At 38.1% G+C, this 18,480-nt stretch overlaps 1 pseudogene; it reads right to left on the bottom strand.

Annotated features, from left to right (window-relative positions):
- Nucleotides 1-698: 698 nt before the first annotated feature.
- On the bottom strand, nucleotides 699-1,352 carry LOC110199706 (large ribosomal subunit protein eL14 pseudogene; annotated as a pseudogene).
- Between the last annotated feature and the right edge of the window lie 17,128 nt (nucleotides 1,353-18,480).

Below are 18,480 nucleotides of genomic sequence, written 5' to 3'. Positions count from 1 at the left end.
CTTTAGGGACCAACATTTGTGCTGTGTATTTAATCTTCATCCTTTTCCCTTTCTATGGTAGGAAATACTATAGGTCAACCTAGAAACTGCTCCCTGTTGAATGAGATGATTTTTGAGGCCTTTTCCCCTTTCAAGTTCAATCATTCCATGAATTCACCAGCCATTAAGAGAAATTTCTTTTTATCTAGGGTCAAGGTGAAAAGATGTTAAGGCACTAGAAGCTTAAATTCAACTCCGATTATTTCATAGTGTAAGCAGAAACAACTAAAAAACAACAACAAAATATGGACTACCATTTAGTCATGGAGAAAAACATCCTTTTTAAATTTTATTTTTATAATGGAAACCAATTTTAGCTTTTTTTAAAATTTAATTTATTTTCAATTCAGGTCCCAGTTTAAGGAGAAATATTGCAAGCAGCAACAACAACAAAAAATTAAATGCTGTGGAAATATAGTCAGGATTTCACAAGACGTAGCAGCTTCTACTCTAAAAGACCATAGGTTTTGGAACATTATATGTCAGAGAGTATCCTTTTTCAAAGGTCTAAATGATTTTATAGCATCCTAGACTGTGATAGCTGGAAGGGACATTGTTGTTGCTCTTGTTCAATCGTGTGTGTATGTGTGTGTGTGTGTGTGTGTGCGCGTGTGTGTGTGTGTGTGTGTGTGTGTGTGTGTGTGTGTGTAGAAAAACTTTTATTTGATTTCTGGCAGCCTCTTATTTTTTGCCTTTTAAGCAGCTGCTTTCTGAGCCAGTCCCTTCTGAGCAGATACCTTCTGAGCAGATACCTTCTAAGCAGGTCCCTTCATGGCTGGGGTTGCCTTCTGGCCAGAGGCTTTCTGAGCCTTCTGGCCAGGGGCTGCCTTCTGGCCTTCAGCCTTCTTCGAGGGGATCTTCTTGGTGGAGACCTTTGAGGTGAGCACCTTCCAGGCAGCTCCCTTCCTAGGAGACCCCTTCTAGGAAGATGCCTGCTGGATTTTCTTCACTTCATGCATGATAATTCTGTTTCTTATTTTCTTGGCCTTCATGACTTTGTAGTGGTCAAAATCTGTCATCTTAGCTTTCTTTCCTCTGTCTTCAATCTTCTTGGCCCATCTTGTGGCTTTCCATTTTGTATTGATCTTTTCTTTCTCCCAAGCAGCCAGGACAATACTCCTGAGAAGCTCTGTGTGGGAACTTGAGCACGAAGTCTGTAAGTTGCACACATTTAAATTACATCACCTGCCTCCTCACACCACTGCATGAGCCATCAATCAATAACATCCACAATAGCTACCAGCTTGCCGGCATGTGGTCCAAAGGAAATGTAGGCCACCCTGGCCAATTTCCACATAGTGCTTGAATACCATGTTGGCAGCGCCTAACAAGAAACTGTTATAATTTTCAATGATGTCCAACTCCTTGTGACCCCATTTAGGATTGTCTTGGAAAAGATGCTAGGGTGAGTCCCCATTTCCTTCTCAAGCTCATTTTACAGATAAGGAAACTGAGGCAAACAGGGCTAAATAACTTGCGCAGGGTTATGCAGCCAATAAGTATATTAGGCCAGATTTGAACTCAGGAAAATGAGTTTTCCAGCCTTTATCCACTGTGCCACTTAGCCCACTAGGGCTACTACTTAGTCACGGAGAAAAGCATCCTTTTTCAAAGCTCTAAATGATGTTATAGTAGCCCAGACTGTGATAACTGGAAGAGACCTTAGAACGTAGAAATTCAGAACTGAAAGCACTACTAAAATTACAACGTCAGAGCTGGAGGAACTGAGAACATCATAATTCGAAGCTCCAAGGGAATTTATAACATAGTAATTCAGAGCTGATAGGTACCTTAGAACATAGAATGTCATTGTTGAATGGGACCTCAAAAACGATAGGGAGGCAGTATGCTATGATGGAAAGAGTCTGACTCCTGAGGTAGAAGACCTGAGTTTAAATTGGGCCTCATTTTTCTAGTCTGTGAAATGAGAGGACCAGATGGTCACTTGGGTTTCTTCTAGGGCTAGATTTTTTTATCCTGCGTAGTCCAGTGCTGACATTTTAAAGACCAGACTAGCAAGAACTGAAGAGCTGAACTGTTCATGGTAGTAGACTCAGGATTTTATGAGTCACTGGCATTTGACAAATGATTTTAAAAAATAATAAAACCACCAAACAATGAGTCCTCAGGGTTAGCTTTTGTTTTGTTTTTCTACAATATAAAATAAATGTTGATTTTTTTCCTAATGAATAATAGTTATTAGCTAGTATTTAAATAGCATTTTTCAGTTTACAAAGTGCTTTTCATATTTTTTATTTGATCCTCACAATAACTGTATGAAACAGGTGGTATTTTTATCCTCATTTTACAGATGAAGAAAGCTGAGGATGAGAGAGGTTGTAACTTGTCCAATATCATACAGCTAAGTATCTGAGGCAGAATTTGAATACCAGTCTTCCTGACTCTAACATTATTCACTGGGCCATTTAGCTGCTGTCCTTTTATAATTTTATAGAATCAAACAAAACCTAAGGGATTGGGGAATAGTATAAAAAGCAGTAGACAGGGAGTCAGAACACCCATTCAGAGCTGCCTTCTAGTTCAAGACTACTGCTGTGTTATTTTCACTTTTCTGGACCTCGTATTTCCCAAGATTCAAATAGGTACAGAAATGCCTATCTATCTAACAGTACTCAAATGAGTCAGCATTGCGCAGTAGAAAGAATTCTGCATTTGGATTCAGTAGACCTGGGTTCAAATCCTGATTTTTCCATCCGCTATCTACATGACTTTGGATGAGTCACTGTAACTCTCTTGATCTCACTCATCTATAAAATGAAAAGGTTGCATAATTTCTAAAGTCTTGGTTTAGTGGAGCCAGCTTATAAGGGTTTGTGACAGCCTATGGTTAAATGCCTATGTGAGCATTTATGCCCTTGGAAATAGTCAAACACTACAAGTTAGGGCTTGATTTATTCATATGATTATTGTTTAGGCTTAAGAAAGTCATGGGGAAAATGTTAATAATGCAGATTCAAATTAAAAGTGCGTTGTCCATTTTTTTTCAGATTGTTGATTGTTAAATCAACACACCCCCTGCTAAATTTGAGATGACATAGGTGAAAGCACTTTGTAAACAGTAAAGTACAGTATGTAGGCTCTTAATTATTGTTAACTTTCTCATGTGACTTTCAAGCCTGTTATCTCATTTAATGCTTACACTAGTCCTGAGGTAAATAATACAGGAAATAATATTATTTATTATAATAATGTAGGCAACAATGTTATTTTCTAGGTCTTTACCATGAGGAACCCTCTGGGATTAGAGAGGGTGACCTGCTCAAAGTCACACAACTAATGAATGGCAAAACTAATACCCAAACCCAGGTGTCCTTGGTCATTTCGGCATTTTTGCCTTCCAGTGTAGACAGAAAATATTAAATGTACAACTGGGATAATCAAAATGTAAGGAAACTAACAACACAATACTTTATATTGTCAACATAGACGTGAAAGGCTGGTGTAATAAACATTTAAGACATGATTCTGATCATTTTGGAGCTTATAATCTAATAGGGTTATTAGGGGAAAAATATAAAAGTTACTAATGTGTGCTATCTTGGAGAAGCTCTCTGAGGAATAGCAATAATTGAGGACAGCTTGTCTGGAGGAAGTAGATTCTGGACTGGATGTTAAATAATGACAGTGTACTGGAAAGGAGCTGGATTTCTCTGCCATGTGAGGAAAAATTTTCTAGCTATTTGATCTGCCCTACAAGAGAATGGCTGTCTTGATAGCTAAAGATCTCCTATCCATGGACAAGAATTGAGCCAGATTGTGCCCTATACTACGCTTCCCTCTTTGACCATGTTCTGATCCCCATCAAAATGCCCCTGTCCTCTGCCTATTGTCTTAGGACATTAAGAATATGATAAAGGAATGCTTACATGTTTATGACCAAAAACTAGAAAATAAATCGTGCCTTCAGGGGCACATATATACATACATATAGACTGAAGTTTGTGCATGCATGCATGTGTGTGATCAGAGTTTTCTAAACACAGTGATTTACCCCAAAGGAAAGGATATCTAAGGGTAACTATGTCTCAGGTAGCACAGCAGGCACAGGCTGGACTTTTGCAAGTTTTATAGGTTCATAGATTTAGAACTAGAAGCGACTTCAACAAATCCTTTATTTTACAGATAAGAAAACTGAGGGCCCAGGAGATGAAGAGATTTCCTCAGGGTCATACAGGTAATAATTATTAAAAGAAGGATTTGAATTCAGGTCTTCTGACTTAGAATTCACTGTTTTTGTACTGTACCATTTTCATATACTGCATTATGCCATGAAGAGCACTTTCTCCTCTGCCTAAATGTAGGCTGAAACCTGCTTAAATACTTCAGACATAGCAGTTATTGAGGAGAACAAAGTCATCCTAACCCTTAATCCCTTTGTAAGATAATTTGGTGTTGTTATTTAGTTGTGTCCAACTTTTGGTCACCCCATTTGGGGTTTTCTTGGCAAAGGCACTGGAGTGGTTTACCATTACCTCCTTCAGCTTATTTTACACATGTGGTAACTGAGCCAAATAGAGTTAAGTGACTTGCCCAGAGTCACAAAGCTAGTAAGTGTCTGAGGTTATATTTGAACTCAAGTCTTTTTGACTCAAGGCCAAGTGCTCTATATACTGCACCTCCTAGCTGCCCTGCATTCAAAATAGATTTTAGGAAACACCTAGAATAGGCCATCACCATATCTTATCCCACTTACCCCCAGCCTGCCATAATACTGAGGCATCATAGAAAGAGACCTGGGTATAAGGTCTACTCCCAGTTCTCCTACCCATGAATTATAGGATCTTGGCTAAAAAGCAGTTCTGCTCTCTGGGTCTCAGTTGTCTCCCCTGTCAAATGAGGGGAGTGATCATGATCATCCCTTCCAACACTAATCTTCTATAATTCTGCTTTCCTCTGGCTTTGTTGTTCTATGTTCTTTATTCTCAGGTTCCTCAATGTTATGACCTTCTATGTTCCATGCTCTAAAGAAGAGATGTCAATTTCATAGGCTGAATTGCTTCATGAACACTGGGACCAGTATCTGTTCTCTAAACTCCAGAAGGCCCTGGGGCAGCCTCTTGCACGCAGTGGGAAATTTTTTTGAAAATGGCGGCTGATGATTATGGTAATTTAGTAGTACCACCAAGAAAAGAAACCTCCCCAATTGATAAATGGTCAAAGGATATTAACAGGCAGTTCTCAGATGAAGAAATTAAAGCCATCTATAGTCATATAAAAATGCTCTAAATCACTATTGATTAGAGAAATGCAAATCAAAACAACTCTGTGGTACAGTATCACACCTATCAGACTGGCCAAGATGACAAAACAAGAAAATGATAAATGCTGGAGAAGATGTGGGAAAAATGGAATACTAATGCATTGTTGGTGGAGTTGTGAAATGATCCAACCATTTTGGAGAGCAATTTGGAACTATGCTCAAAGGTCTATAAAAATTTGCATACCCTTTTCACCCAGCAATAGCACTTCTAGGGCTATACCACAAAAAGATCATACAAATGGGAAAAGGACCCACATGTACAAAAATATTCATAGCAGCTCTTTTTGTGGTGGCAAAGAATTGGAAATTGAGAGGATGCCCATCCATTGGGGAATGACTTAACAAGTTGTGGTATGTGAATGTAATGTAATACTATTGTGCTTTAAGAAATGATGAGCAGGCAGACTTCAGAAAAATCTGGAAAGACTTCTATGCTGAGTGAAGTGAGCAGCCTATGAAATTGACATCTCTTCTTTAGAGCATGGAACATAGAAGGTCATAACATTGTATATAGTAACAGCCATGTTGAGTAATGACTAATGTTAATAGACTTAACCCTTCTCACCAATACAAGGATCTAAGACATCTCCAAAGGCCTCATGAGGGAGAAATGCTATCCACATCCAAAGAAAAAATTGTGGAGTTTGAATGCAGATCAAAGCATACTATTTGCTATTTTTTTTCTTCTGTTGTGTTTTCTTTCCTCTTTCTGGAGGTTCCTCCTATTCGTTCTAAGTCTTACTTACAACATCACTAATGTGAAAAATATGTTTAATATTTAGTAAATGTATAGCCTATAGCAGATTGTGCACCATCTTGGAGAGGGAGGTGGGGAGAGAGGGGGAGAAAAATTTAAAACTCAAAAACTTATGGAAGTGATTGTAGATAAATCAAAATAAATTAATTTAAAAAAAGGAAAAAAAACCTGGAAACACTTATCCCATCATCCCTTCCCACAGATACATGCTCAGGACAAGGATTAATTGATGACTGGAGAAAACGTCTTGACAGAGTAATTACTATTCAAATGACAAGGCTCGTGTAGAAATGGCATCAAGATGTAGTTTGAGTGCAGTGGGTGAGATTTTTATTTAGGAATTCCAAGATGTTTCTTTTTATAAAAGTTTTTATTTCATTTAACCATGAAAAGGCTCATTTAGATTATTGCAGATTTAGTGCTCTATCCACCTATGGGTTTCTCTAAACCATCAAAAAACCATTAAGGTTAACAACTTTTGAAAATATTTCAATGGAATGTTAATTTCTATAGGCATATTTAAGTTTACTGGATCAGTTATGTCTATTGTTCACAAGAGGAAAAGCTTTAGGCCTCTCAACCCCAGGTTGAGCCACACTTTTATTTGATATTTTCAGAAAAAAAAAGTGTTTTTCTTCCATCTTAGAAAACAAAATTAACTTGAAGACTACATCTTCTCCCAGGTTTTTGCACACTTCCAAGCTCATGCCTGAGCATATCAATTACCTTGCAGAGGGAAAATTGGGAAAGCTTAAGCAGAGTCTTTAAATATATGGGAAGTTATTGCATGGAATGATGACTGTCTGTTCCTGACCTTCATTGAGGCCCGAACAAAAGTAAATGAACTCAAATGCAGGAACAGCAAATTTAAATTAGGTACAATGAAGGACCTTCCAAATAAAACTAATGTAAAGATCTCAAAATAAAAGAAAAAGAAAGAAAGAAATTAAAAGGCTAGAAGAAGAAAGAGGAAGGTAGTGGAGAGAAGAGGGGAGGGAAGTCTGTAGAAGCCTATGGGCCTCTTTTCTGATTAATGCTTGTTATCTGCATCCATAATTGAAGGAAACGTTAAATTTCAGTTATATGGTGATGAAAACAAAGATGTAATTTTAACATCCAAGTTCATGGGTCTCCTGAAATCTATGTATGAATCCCTTGGTGGTCTATGGACTCCAGACTAAGAACCCCTATGGTAGAAGATGGAGCTATACTCTCTATGGAAGAACCATATTATTGTGCTCAAAGGAAGGATGATGTGGATCCCCATGTGCTATCAGAAGAGAGGTGATCCAGTAATGGAAAGAGGAGGAAGAGCTAAGCAGAGCTCATTGGTGAGTCTCCGCCAAGGAGTTCCAAAGCAGAAATTTGTTGACCTAACATCCAAAATAGAGAAGTTAGCTGTCTTCTCTGAATATGTATCTGGCTCATGACAGAATCTATTGAAAACTGTCAAAATTTAAAAAAAAAACACTACCCGCTTCTGATGATACAAATGGAGATAAATAATATTGCCTAAAGAATCTGGGAAAACATTGCTAGAGATTATGAAGTCCTGGTCAAAAAGCTTAAGGTCTTCAAAGTATGAGTTTTGTTTTCATCACTGCTACTGAAAAAAAGTAGAGGTTTCAGAAAAGAAAGTCATATTTAAAAAATTATTAGTTGGGTAAAATAGAATCTTACTGTAATATCTGGATTTCTGGATCATGGTTTCAAGTTCAGGAGTAATGGGTTCTTAAACAGGCATAGAGTGCATCTGAAATTGGTAATGGGAGACAACATGGTATGATGGAAAGAGCACTGGGTCTGGAGTTATAGGACCCGAGTTCAAACCCTAGTTCTGCTGTATACTCTCTTTGTGACTTAGAACAAGTCACTTAACCTCTCTGTGTCTCAGATTCTTCATTTGCAAAATGAGAGGTTTGGACTTGATGGCCTCTGATGTCCTTCCCAACTGTGACTATGGTCTGATGACAAAAAATATATTTTTCTTGAATCTTATGAATCTGATCAATGTGCTTTAACCTAAAAATGATAGTGGAGGAAGAACACCACCAACATCTGCCTGCCAGGTCATATACCACATGCAAACATCATACAAAGAAAGAATGTCAATAGACAGTATTAATAATTCACAGGTGAAAAATTTCACAGGTGAAAGCACCCAAGAAGAAAATAAGTAAAAAAAAAAAGCCTACCAAGGTCTCAGACATGTTCGTAAATGTGAAAAATATAGTTAATAAAATGAATATGAAAATATATGGACCTGAAAGTACAAACCTTATTTAAAAGGATTAAAGTAGATAAAAATCAGCAGTGTAACGGCATTTTATATCAGGAAGATATACTCATGAAGCAATCCGTGAATTAGATGGAAGAATATGATGAAGAACTTTTGTATGGGAATCCAGAGGGAGGAAGAAATAGAAGAAATATTGCCATGAGAGTATACTACAGACCACTTGGACAGAAGAAAGAATTAGGTGGGGATCAAAAACAGAAAAAAGAAACCAGCATATAGCCACAATGTAGTTGTGATGAAGCAGCTCAATTATTCTCTCTCTCTCTCTCTCTCTCTCTCTCTCTCTCTCTCTCTCTCTCTCACACACACACACACACACACATACACACACACACACACACACACACATGCAGCACTCACAATCAGATTAATAGATAAAAATGCTTGTTGTGCCTGAACGATAGTTTTACAATAAAGAGGTAGACAAAGCAATGAGGGGAACTGCTATCTTGTACCCGCTTCTGATCAGCAAGGTTACAACATAGTCAAAATAACAGGAACCTTAGGAGGAAGAAATAATTGTATCACATTATAATTTGTGACAGAAGTGAAAAGAGAAATTAGGCATAGCTATAAAATGAACTCTAAACTAAAGGAGAAAGCCTTTCAAAGGCATAGCAAAAGAAGAGGTAATATCCCATGGCTAAAAATTCTACAAGGAAAGTCAACCCCCAAAGACAGGAAATTTTGAATTATGAAATACTGTAGCCACAAATGGAAGCAGTCCTAATGCTGAAGAAAAGGAGGTGCTATCTACAGTGTATGTGGGTGTACTTCAACTAAGATTGTTAAGTCATATATGGAAACTAGAAGCAAGGACAAGAAATTGATTACGAATACAAAAGCCAAGCTTGGTCCTTTAAGAATAATGTCAAATACGTGAAAGCCCTGAAGGAGCTGAGGCCGGCAAGGATTACCTAGGATCATACAAAGGGCTTTTATGGCCAGGTCAGAATGGCTAGGATGATGATAATGGATGACAATATTGGCCTATGATGGGAAGCCAGAACTATTCAACTCCTATTTTACATCTGTTTTCTTTGCTGAGCAAAACAATTCTACCAATAAAAATGGTAGACCGGAAGCTGAAAACCAAGAAGATAGAACAAGTAATAACATGTCCTCCAAGCGTTGAAGTAACATGGTCCAGATGGGCTACTATGTATGCTACTAGTTCTGAAAGAACTGACGTATGTGACTGCTGAGGTGCCGTCAGCGATCTTTAAAAAACTGTGGGAAACAGGAGAGATATTAACATACTCAAGACAGGCAGATATTGCCTCAATTTTGAACATAATAAGTGGCACAATCCATAAGCTATGGGCTGGGCAGTTGGCAGTTTGACTTTGATTACTTATAAAATTAGAGCATATAATGTTAAAGTAATGTTTTATGTGTATTTACAAAGGGAAAGCAGTAAGCTCTGAGAGCTTCATGGATCTCTCCGAGAATATATCAAGCCGCATTGCCTTTATTTTCTTTTTCAATAGAGTAATTAAAATGGTAGCTCAGGAGGTATTGTAGGCACAGTTTACTTAATTTTCACCAAAGCATTTGGAAATGCTTCCACATAGACAAAATGAAAAGACCTAACCAGTGGTGATGGATGAGTCATTGGCAAGTTGGAAAGAGATCGCTAGTAGAGTAGCTCTGGGATCTTTCTTTGGTCCTATGCTACTAAAATTTGTCAACAATGATTTTGGTGAAGGCATAGATCACATACTTATAATATTTACAAATGATAGGAAGCTGAAAAGGAGAGCTAACATTAGATTACAGATTTATTTCCCAAAAAGATGTCAGCAGGCTAAAGTGAAGGGTAATATTCACCAAGATTAAATTTAACAGAGATAAATCAAAATGAATCCTTTACTTGGATTCAAGGAATGAATTATTTGGGTACTGAGTGGAAAGGACACGTCTTTTTCATGAAAAGAAGATCTGGGAGTTTTAATGAACTGAAAATTCAATAAGTCAACAATGTGACATAGCAAACAATCTTAGGCTACATTAAGGCGCATAGTGTCTAGAATCAAGTTAAATCACCAAGTATCTATTCAGAACTTACTTTGTTCCAGGCACTATGCTAAGCACTAAGGATACAAAAAAATAAAAAATAAAAATAAAATAAACCTAGAGGAAAGATTTTTTTCTTTTTTTCATTAATTTATTTTGATTTATCAACTTCCATAAGCTTTTGAGTTTTAAATTTTTCTCCCCCTCCTTCTCTGCTTCCCTCCCCAAGATGGTGCACAATCTGATATAGGCTATACATATACATTCCTATTAAACATATTTTTGCATTAGTAAAGTTGTAAGGAAGTATTAGAACCAATAGGAGGAACCACAAGAAAGAGAAAACAAAACAAAACAAAGAAAAGAAAAAAATAGCAAATAGTGTATGCTTCAATCTGCATTCAAACCCCGTAGTTCTTTGGATGTGGATAGCATTTTCCATTATGAGACCTTTGGAGATGTCTTAGATCATTGTATTGCTAAAAAGAGCTAAGTCTGTCAAAGTCAGCTATCACACAACATGGTTGTTACTGTGTACAACATTCTCCTGGTTCTGCTCACTTCACTCAGCATCAGGCCATACAAGCCTTTCCAGGTTTTTCTGAAGTCTGCCTGCTCATCATTTTTATAGCACAATAGTATTCCATTATATTCATATACCACAACTTGTTCAGCCATTCCCCAATTGATAGGCATTCCCTTGATTTCCAGTTCTTTGCCACCACAAAAAGAGCTGCTATAAGTAGTTTTGTACATGTGGATCCTTTTCCCATTTGTATGATCTCTTTGGGATACAGCCCTAATAGTGCTATTGCTGAGTCAAAGGGCATGCACATTTTTATAGCCCTTTGGCCATAGCCCCAAATTGTACAGCAAAGATTCTTAACATTTTTTTTTGCCGTGGAACCTTTTGGCCATTTGGTGCAATCTATGGACTCTTCCTCAGAATAATGCTTTTAAATGCATCAAATAAAATACATAGAATTACAAATAAAACTAACTATGTTGAAATACATCTGTGTGTGTATGTATGTGTATATGCGTAGATATATATCTATATGTGTGTATGTATTAAAGTTCACAGACACCAGTTTAAGAATTCCTGATGGGAGATAATAGTACTGCTACATGCTGCCATAGTCAGACCGCAGCTAAAGAATTGGGCTCAGCTCCAGATGTCACATTTAGGAAAGAAGCATATAAGCTGGAGCCCATCCAGAAGGAACAACCAGGAGCATAAGAGGCCTGGAGACCATAATACATGAAGATCGGTTTAGCCTGAAATAGAGAAGAGGAATACGAGGAAGATATATTAGCTTTATTGTACTTATCCAAAGAGGGCAGAACTAAGAATAGCCATTAGAAGCTGCAGAGAGAGAAGGTTCTGCTTGATGGACGTACAGACTTTCTAATGATTAGAGCTGTCCAGGTGTAGAAGGACTGCCTGAAGGGTGGTAGCTTTCCCCTCACTGGAAGGTTTCGGGAAGAGACTATTTGGAAAGTTGAGGAAGGAATTCATATAGGGACTGGGATGGAAGTCTTCTCTAACTCTGAGGCTGATGAGATGGCATTTGAATTAGACTTTTAACAATGGGCAGAAATTCAATCAAAAAAGAGAGCATATACAGGGAACAGATAACATTCCAGTTAGACTGGTGTATCAAGTGCAGAGAGGGAAATGACATGTGATATGACTGGAAAAAGCAAAATGGTACAAGGTTGTAGAAGGCCTTGAATAACAGGGTTGACGTCTGAGTTGTTTTCAGTAAGCAATGTAGAGCTACTGAAGATTTTTGAGCAGAGAAGTGGTATAGACAATTCTGTGGTTAAGGAAGTTTTGCCTATTAGCATGAAAGGACATGGTGGGGGGAGACTGAAGGCAAAAAGACTTGTTAGGGGGCTATTGCAAATAGTACAGGTGGGTAATACATAACCAGGATGGTGGAAATGGTAACAAAAGTGGAGAAAAATGCAAGCTATCTCAGTTGAATCAATAGATGTTAGAAAATCTAAGGTCTCAGTTTTGCCATTTTAGGAACCAGGAAGTTAATCACATGGTTTGATAACTCCAAGAAGCCCATGCAAGAACAATCTGAAAGTTCCATGCTAGATGAAGTTGACAGAAATGGTAAGGTCTGAGTAAAACATGATCAGAGGCAATTAAAACAATAGAAACTCTGTGGCAAATGTAATTTACGTTCCAGGTAGAATGGAAAATCCTTTTGTTTAATCTTTGTATCCCTATGGCCTTGCACAGAGTATGTGCTTATTCAAAGTGTATGAACCTTTTGAGTTCTTTGAGGATTACTCCTCTGATCCATAGAACCCTAAAACATAAGAACTAAAAGGGACTTTCAAGATTTGCCTGTTTAATTATCCCTTTTACCATTCTTGATGGTGATGGTGATGATGACAATGAAGACAATAACAATGATGATAGTGGGCATTTATACAGTGATTTAAGGTTTACAAAGCACTTTACATGTTTTATCTTAATTTATCCTCACAACAAACCTATGAGGTATATAAGGAAAAACTGAAACCATGAAAGGTTATATGACTTGTCCAAAGTCATACAAATAGTAATTATTTGTGTGTTAGTTCACTTCAGAGCTAGATAAATGAAACTTAGATATGATTACCAGCCTTGTGTTGTTTCCTTTACACCAATGCCATACTGCCCAGATGGTCTCTATTAGATGGCTTAGATTTGACATCTAGCCAGTCATGTTTGTACTCCCAACAGTTTAATCCAGTTAACCTTAATGATTAGATAGCTTTGATGGGGTATGGGCCCAAGGTGAGATCTTTGCCCCTTACCCCAAAATGAATTTGGGTCCCATTTGTCTATAGGCCCCAGAAAACTCTTAAACTTTCTTTGAACTCACTTACTTGATCCAAAAAGCCTCAGGTGGTTGCCTGAATCTATAATCCACTCAACTGCCTTTTCCTTATCTCTCATTCTTATTCTAATTGACCAGCTCTTCCTTATCCTAGGCCCTATCTCCCTTTGACACCCTAATGAAGCCTAGCATATTTCCCATCTTTGATCTTATCCAGACCCCATTCAACCTCTTCCTTATTCCTGGGCCTTATCTTCCAGTTCTTTGTTACCCTAATAAAGTCTAGCCCTCTACTGTCTATTCCTGGATGACCCCATTCAACCTCCAAGATACTCCCATTGGGATTCTCCCTAAACTCCTCAGGTCACCCTAAATTACTTGCCTGTATACAAGATCCACCCTGGCTCCCGTTTAAGGGCTGAGACTTCCTCATGCCAGCTCATCCTTATGAGCATCACTAATGTTCAGACTCCTTAAGAGTCTGGTCTATATGGTTCATCTGTAATAAACCTTATCTTTGGCTGAAAGAAGTCTTGGGTCGAATTCATTTGGACAGTACCCAAGTATTGTGATTTTGTGGTCCCAGCACTCCTAGAACCTATGCTTCCACAGCTAGATATTGCTGACTATGTAAATGGATTTAGCTGTATGCAGATTGAAGTAAATAGCCCTGTTTGAAGTCCAGAGAACTGGGTTAGAATTCAGCTGTGATATACAATGCCCATGTGGCCTGAGGCAAGTCGCTTCCCTTGTTAGGACACTGAATAATATAAGGGAGTATAGAGCATGCTATAATCTCTCAGGCTCCTTCCTGTTTTGAATTCTCAATCCTATCAATTCAGTGATTAATTCCCCAGGTAAGTGATTTCCTGACAGCCAAAGGGAAGTTATAGGGATGGGAAGAAGGTGAACCACAGTCAGAAAAATTACCACAACAGTTCGGATGCTGATGGCCAGATTCTCAGAGGAAGGTGAGTGAAACCAGGGCTATGAAAGACTAAGTAGGTCAGAGGAGAAAACAAAAGCTTTCGGCATCACTGACATGAGGAGAGTAGCTCCTGCCAGAACAGATGGCCTTGTTCTTCCAGCAGACAGTGTAGCAGAGAATAACCAGCTAGGCAAGGTGTTCGGTGCAGTCAGTTATGTAAAAGCTAATTGTGAGGAGAGAGGTCTGAACAGTCAGTACCTATTGGGTGCCCAGCATGTGCAGAGGACCATGGGAAACATCATGGATATAGGACAAAGGACTCGAGGACAATGAAGTCTAGGGGTTGAACAAAAGCAGCAGAGAGATTATGCTGGTTTTCACAAATAATACAGGAATTTCACCCAGGGGCACTGCCAGCAGAATTTGGCAAAGCTGGCTTTGTTACTGGTCTCAATGCCATTTTTAACAGGTGGTGGTGCTGTCCCCAAAGTCTCATAGGGCATTTCCACTGGGCTTCAAGCCATCCATACCACATCCTGTTGTAATCACTTTGCAGTCAGTCCCTGGGGACTTCTCTCTGTTACTGCTGTGTTCTTCTGCTGTCTGGTGATGAGCAAAATAGTGTCCCTAAGGAATCATAAAGATTCCCACCTAGACAACAGAAAATTTGTAAAATAGTTTACATGAGAACAAGTAAGGTACAGTGTAAAATACATTGAGCTCGGGCTCAGAAGACCTGGATTCAAGTGTTAGTTCTGTCAGTTACCAACTATATGGCTATGAGAAGCATAATAGAATCAATACTGCTATTGATGCTAGAAAAAGTATGTCAATAAACTCCTCTATTGTTCTGCTCACCATTCATGTAACATTCCAAACCAAAACACCCTTGCCTGACCACCACAACCCTATGTGTATTAGCTCCTCCTAGTAGAATCCAAACTCCTTGAGGGCAGGAGCTATCTCACTTTGGCATTTGTATCCCTAGTATTTACCATATAATAGAGACTTAATACACTCCTTTTCATTCATTCAGTTTCCTAGTCCTTAGAATGAGGATGTAATACCTGCAAATTTGTTCATTTCAATTCAGTAAACACTTATGAAGCACCTCTATATATCAGGCACCAGATAAGCTTGGAGGATACAAAGAAAAATGAAACAGCTCCTGCTCTCCAGAAGCTCTTGGTCAATTGATGATAAGGAACAAATGAAATTATATATACCAAGTGCATTATAAACCTTCAAGCATTATAAAGATTAAATGTAATTATTACCATGTGGAACCACATTCTATCAGTTCAACAATTAATATAACTTCCTCTAAGAAAAAGGATTAATTCAACTTCTAAAATTCATGTTCTAAGAGTGGTTAATGGATGAAATGAAAAAAAACTTATTTTCCATAGTTTTTATACCTACTGTTCTCTCTATGTCATTTTCATACTTCTTTCTTGCACTTTACCTTTAACACTTCTGATGAATTATTTGTGTGAGTCCTAAAATTATAGAATGTGATTACATTTGGCCCCTGCTGATGGCCAGATTACTTTTTTTTTGTCATTGCAAACAGCTCAAGTGTATTCAACTGCCTCCTACCTAGCTCACAGACCTAGCATAAATTAATAAATTATACTTCCTAAAATGCATGTAGGCAGGTTAGCCAGAGCCATAACTAGGAATTTCTGCAACTAGGGCAAGTAGGAGAGTTGCTAATCCCAGTCCACCATCTGGCACCTTTCTGTTTTAGTTCATTTTTCTTGCTAACTAGGTGCTAAAATCCTATTGTTTCCAGGTGTTGCAAGCCTGCAAGTGCTGTTAGCATCCTTGAAATTCAGCACTCTGAGAAGCTATCTTGATCAGCCAGTATTAGATATGTCTCTATATGCTATGAGCTTCAGAGGGTCATAAAATCCCAGAATTTTACAGAGGGAAGAAAACTCCAGGGACATCCAGGCCCATCTATACCATCCATACCTTAAAAGGCATCTCCAATATAACTTACTGACAAGTGGTCATGTAGACTCTGCTTGAAGACAAGCAATGGAAGGAAACCCACTACTTCCCAGAGCAGCAGATTCCCTTTTTAGATTTCTCTTGGTGTTAGGAAGCTTTTTTTTTTCTGACATCAAGCCTAGACTTCTCTTTAAAACATATATCCTGGAAATGTTTTACATGATTGCACGTGTATGACCTGTATCAGCTTGCTTACTGTCAAAGGGAGGGGAAGGGGAAAGTGGGAGAGATAGAATTTGGAACTCAAAACATTTTTTAAAATGTTTAAATTGTTTTTACATGTAATTGGGGAGAAAAAAACATAATTTAAAGAATAAAATATATGTCTATTGCTCTGTGTTCTGCCCTATGAAACTTAAACAAAACAAATCTAATATATCTTCTATATGAAAGCCCTTCAAATACTTGAACACAATTATTATACTGCTTCTTCTCTGGACTAAACATCCCAGCTCCCTTCAAATAATCCTTGTATGCCTTGAACTCAGATCCCTTCATTACATTGGTTACCATTATTGTCCACTCCAGTTTATCACTTTGGCACCTAATCTAAACAAAATGCTCCAGATCAGGGCAGAAAAAAAAAACAGGGGATATTATCTCCTTGTTCCTAGATATTATGCCTCTTTTAATTGGGAAAAAATTCCATTCACTTTTTTTTTTTGGTGACCACATCTCACTGTCAATTCATATTTGATTAGACTTTTGCATTCCACTAAAAACCCTAGATCTTTTTCCAGTTGAAAAATTTTCCAGTTGAAAAAATTATCCAGCCATATATCCCCCAATCCTGTATTTGTAAAGTTACCCTTTTTGAACCCACATAAAGCATCACCTTTACCACTAGGTGAATTTCATTTTACTTGAGTTTGCCCAGTGTTCTAGCTTAGTCAATTTCTTTTTGGATCCTGACTCTGTTGTCCTGTGTGTTAGATATCTCTTCCAGCTTTGCATCCTTGAAATGTTTGATGAGTATTATTTGATAAGTATTGTCCAAGTCAGCTACAAAATTAGGAAATGGAACAGGGGCAAGCACAGATCTTTGGGATCTAGAGACCACTAGAGACCTCCCGCCAAACAGTTACTATATCATCAACAAATGCTCCTTGAGCCTAATCATTTAACCAGTTCTGAATTTATCTACTTGCTTTAGTCTAGTCTACATGTCCCCATATTATCCAAAAGTATGAGATGCTTTACCAAGTTATTTGCTAAACTGTATTTATAACACTCTCCTGATCTACCAGTTTAGTAACCTTGGCAAGAAAAGGAATGTTTTCTCTGGCATGATTGTTCTTGATATAGGATTGCTGACTCTTCATAATCATTACCTCTTTTTATATTGGACCACAAATCATTTCTTTAATGATCCATGATCCCAGCTAACTCCTAATCATGCTGTCTACATTATAACTATCATCCTCATTTACTCCAAGTAGCCTGAGACTCCGCTCTTGGGTCCTCTGACTCTGATGGGTGAGCTTTCACTTTATATTACCATGAACTAGTCACTCCATCCCTTCCTAGACTCATTACACATATCCCACTGCATCGCTCTTTATATGTTCTCTTTCTCCATTACAATAGAAGCTAGTTGAAGGCAAGGACTGTCTTGCTTATTTGTATATTTATCTCCTGTGTTTAGCCTAGAATCTGATGGATAGTAAGTACTTAAAAATACAGTATCTATCCTATAATTTTCTAGGAATTGAAGTCAAGTGCACTGTACTATAAGAAGAAAGTTCTAATCTCTTGCCTTTTTCTTTTTAACAGAGTCAATGTTTGCCATTCTTCCTTTCTGTTGTACCTCTCTTTTTCTCCATGGTCTTTCAAATCTCCCTGATGATGACATGGCAATCATATATGCTGAAGAGGTCTAGGGGTTTTGGGGTGCTGGGACCCCAAGATCGTGGTACTGGGCCCTGCCTGAAAGAATTCAACTCAAATCTTCTTCAGCCAGAGGAAAAGTTTATTAGTGGTAAAAAATATAGGCCAGGTGATGCCCATAAAGATGAGCGAGCATGAGAGGTTCTCAGCCTTTAGAGCATGAGATTCTCAGCATCTGAATGAGGGCCAAGGTGGATCTTAAATACTAAAGTAACTTTGGGTGGCCAGAGAAGGGGATTGGGTAAAGGGTGTAGGTAACAATTCTAATTGGGGAGGTCCGTGAGATTGAATAGACAATGGGAATAGATAATGGAGGAACAGGAAGGCAGAAGTTTGAAAGGCATCTGCACAAAATCAAAGTGGGGCTAGGACTTTCAAAAGGAGATAAAGGAAGGCCTTTCTGGGGCCTATAGA

Source organism: Phascolarctos cinereus, unplaced genomic scaffold (assembly GCF_003287225.1).
Source record: "Phascolarctos cinereus isolate Bilbo 61053 unplaced genomic scaffold, phaCin_HiC Scaffold_2;HRSCAF=192, whole genome shotgun sequence".
Taxonomy (NCBI): Eukaryota; Metazoa; Chordata; class Mammalia; order Diprotodontia; family Phascolarctidae; genus Phascolarctos; species Phascolarctos cinereus.
Note: the sequence above shows the minus strand (reverse complement) of the source record. Positions and strands in the feature narration are given on the sequence as shown.